This window comes from Erythranthe guttata, chromosome 13, assembly GCF_056151865.1.
Source record: "Erythranthe guttata isolate IM_541 chromosome 13, IM_541, whole genome shotgun sequence".
Lineage (NCBI taxonomy): Eukaryota > Viridiplantae > Streptophyta > Magnoliopsida > Lamiales > Phrymaceae > Erythranthe > Erythranthe guttata.
The window spans coordinates 6769185-6772676 of record NC_142545.1 but is presented as its reverse complement, the minus strand read 5'-3'; the positions used below and the strand labels follow the sequence as shown (position 1 = coordinate 6772676).

Here is a 3492-nt window from a genome sequence, read left to right as displayed (position 1 = left end):
ATGGACATTTTCTAACAGTCATGTTCTGTTGGAATAATTATTTCTAACGGCGGAATTCCGTTAGAAAAATGGCGTTAGAAATATATGGCCAAAAATTTCTAACGGTTATATCCGTTAGAAAAACTTTAGAATCCGTTAGAAAAAATATAGATACCGTAGTGAGAAATAAAAATTTCTAACGGTTATTGTCCGTTAGAAATTACATTCTAATGGTTTTTGTTGTAACACTCTTAGCTAAATTTCTAACGGATATAACAGTAAGAATTTTTTTAAAAAACGTTAAAAAAAAATTAAAAAACAATAATTTAATATTTCCATTTTATATATTAATTCATAAATATGAATCATTCTTAAATAATGGAACGCAAATCATACATCACACAATACCCATAAATTACAATAAAATTTCGTAACATAAAAAAGTTCAATACAAAGTATTGTTCACCATTATGAAACAAACACCATAACGCAAATGTAAATGCCATAATCAAAAATTAATTTCCTACTGAAATAATTGACCCCTAATAAATTAGGGGTGATAAAATATCTTCAATTCTTCTGGATGTGAACTCATTGCCCCTTTGAGATTGCGTCTTCATGCTTGTTGCTGAGAGAAGTGAAAATTTGCTAAAAGATTATTTAATTTATATTTTTGTGGGACAATTCTTAATTCAATAGAGAGACAATGGAGAAAAGAAATCAAACCTGAGAATGAGAAGTGAGTTGCAACAGTACATCGAATTGAGACTACAAGCACAAGAGAAGAAGAAACAAGAGAAGCAGTCACAAAGAAGGCCTAAGGAACAACATAAGAAAAAAGAAGAAAATGCTCGAATCAAAGCATCATTCACACACATAAAACATAAAATAAACCAAATTGACCATGAACATGAACTTGAATATTCAACTTAGGGTTACCCTTTCAGCAAGTAGAAGAGCAGACAAGAATTCCACACCAAATTGCAAATCAAGGTAGTCAGCCAGAAGGTCTTCCTCTCCTACATGAGGTCAATCTATAAATGTAAATTTTAATTTACAATCTGCACAATAAGTATTGTCTCAAAACTATATGGAACTCTAGATAGGATAACCATACATATACAGTATGAAGAGAGAAAATAATTCAATACTTATAAAACAAGAAGTGCCACTTTGCCAAGTACATGGATCAAGAATCAAAGTTAATATGAATCTCTCACCAACATCTCCAAGTACAGTGGGATCAATAAAAAAAATACATTTACTACATTAAACCCAACCTTTAAATGTGTACAGTAAAAAAAAAATTTCTAGCTTCAGAACATATGTTACTCTTTCTTTTGTGTTCAAATGACCTATGTTTTCATATTCTGGCTTCCAAATCAAACACAAAGTTCACGAATAATACCTTTTAAGTTTTAACAATAATTCTGATTGCTTCAGCCCATCTGTTAATTTAGCTTTTCTTTCTCCAAATTCAGCTCCACCCTGTGAAAAAACAGAGCTACTATGAAAACCAGTTGACTAGTATTATAAATAATTGAGGTGTAGTTTTTATTACTAGCCAAACATCAAGATCAAAGAAAACCTGGTTCTCCAGTTCACTACTATGGCTTCTACTTGGTGGACAATGCACAATAATAACAAATAGGATTGATTACCTACAGTTGGTTGCTTATAATTTGTGAAAATGCCCAATTTAAAGAATATCTTGAAATAGAGAACATATTACAATGATTATGATTAAACAACATTAGAACTGAAAATTATAAGATAGAATTACATCAAAGAATAATTATCTCTTAACTAGCAACAGAAGAAAATTTTACTCCCTCGAAAGTAGACAAGGATAATAATTTTGCAATTAAGAGATATCAATTGTTTTATAGCGTGTGAAACTTCTTCTTTATAAGAAACCCCAAAATATATCCCTAATACATGAAATGCTGAAACAACACATACTAATTTTCTCTACAAAAAACAATACATAATCCTATCACAGATTCAAGATAAACACAAATACAAAAAAATAGAACAAATGATTATCATCAAAAAAGAATCATAGACACGCAACATCATTAGTAAGTTTAGCATTATTGAACAAATGATTATCATCAAAAACTGCTTCATATTATCAATTTTGTCATGCAAAAAGAAAGAGAAATAATTGAGATTGCCAAAAACGAAATGAGATCACATGGAGGTTAAAGTTGATTAAAGAAAATTAACATAGATGCAATATGAAAAAATATTATTCATTAGTCATTATTAAAACAAATATAAGAACAATTTATCCATGCAAATTATGGCTATATAAAGAGATCAATACCATTCAAAAATATCAAATAGCAATACTCAAGCTACTGTACGACTTTATGATAAACTCATTATATTCAAAAGTTAAAGATAATACTATGACGTTTGGGAAAAAATTCTATCTAGAGTATCTATTTGAATATCCAATTTGAAACAAAAAGCAAAATTAAGAAGAAACATAAACTGCTAAGTTCACAACAATATCGAACACAAAAGACTTATATTAACGATCAACAAAAACTTAACCACCTGGACAACTAAAGTTAGACATAAAAAGAGGAAAAAATTACAAATATTGGTTAAATCCAATTTAAAAAGACCTAACAAATTGCAAGATTCCAATTTAAATCAACCATCAAAGAAACCATGAAATAAATTTCTACAAATAAAACTATATGTATAAGTTATTAGTTTAATTTTGAGATCAGAACAAATCTAGGGCTTTTCAGCAAAATCCAAACATATGATTAGAGTGTGAAGGGAAAACGATAGAGAACGGGAGAGAGGGAGAGGAGAGAGAGAGAGAGAGAGAGAGAGAGAGAGAGAGAGAGAGAGAGAGAGAGAGAGAGAGAGAGAGAGAGAGAGAGAGAGAGAGAGAGAGAGAGAGAGAGAGAGAGAGAGAGAGAGGCAGAGAGATCGAGTGATAACCTGAAACGATGGAGGGCCTAGTGGTTGTGGATCCATCGGCGTCGGTGGTTACGGAGACGAACAAGTGAGTCAAAAATTAGGCAGAGAATAAGTTCTCTTTTTCATCAAAGGCACCGAATAGTTTAGAACATCTGATGTGTTATTATGATTGTAAAATTTAATTATTAATTTACTTCTCCTTTTTTTATTTATGTATGTGCACAAATATTCAACATAAATAAATTATTACAATAATAATTAACTCTAATGGAATATTTATATATTTCTAACGGATAAATCCGTTATAAAATATATAAATTACACATAAATGACTTATTATTAATAGTAACGGATAAATGTTATTTCTAACGGATGTTATCGGTTATAATTTTCTAACGGAAATATCCGTTAGAAATTGAAAAATAGTAGTGTTAGGAAAACCTCAATTTGGTGTAGTGATGCACAAACACACTCGCTCAAATGGACATGCACAAAAGTACATGTAAAAAAACATGCGCAAAATTGCATTCGCAATAACGTTCTTAAAAACACGAAATACAACACTAGGAC

At 30.2% G+C, this 3492-nt stretch overlaps 1 long non-coding RNA gene across 2 annotated transcripts; it reads right to left on the bottom strand.

Moving 5' to 3' along the window:
- Nucleotides 1–355: 355 nt before the first annotated feature.
- LOC105977092 (uncharacterized) lies at nucleotides 356–3123 on the bottom strand. 2 transcript variants are annotated; one of them, XR_016029339.1, is made up of 4 exons: nucleotides 2944–3123; nucleotides 1388–1467; nucleotides 706–1013; nucleotides 356–607 (listed from the first exon to the last, which is right to left on the bottom strand). It is a non-coding gene; the product is annotated as an uncharacterized LOC105977092 (long non-coding RNA). The 2 variants fall into 2 exon arrangements; XR_016029337.1 differs by having other exon boundaries at nucleotides 706–998.
- Between the last annotated feature and the right edge of the window lie 369 nt (nucleotides 3124–3492).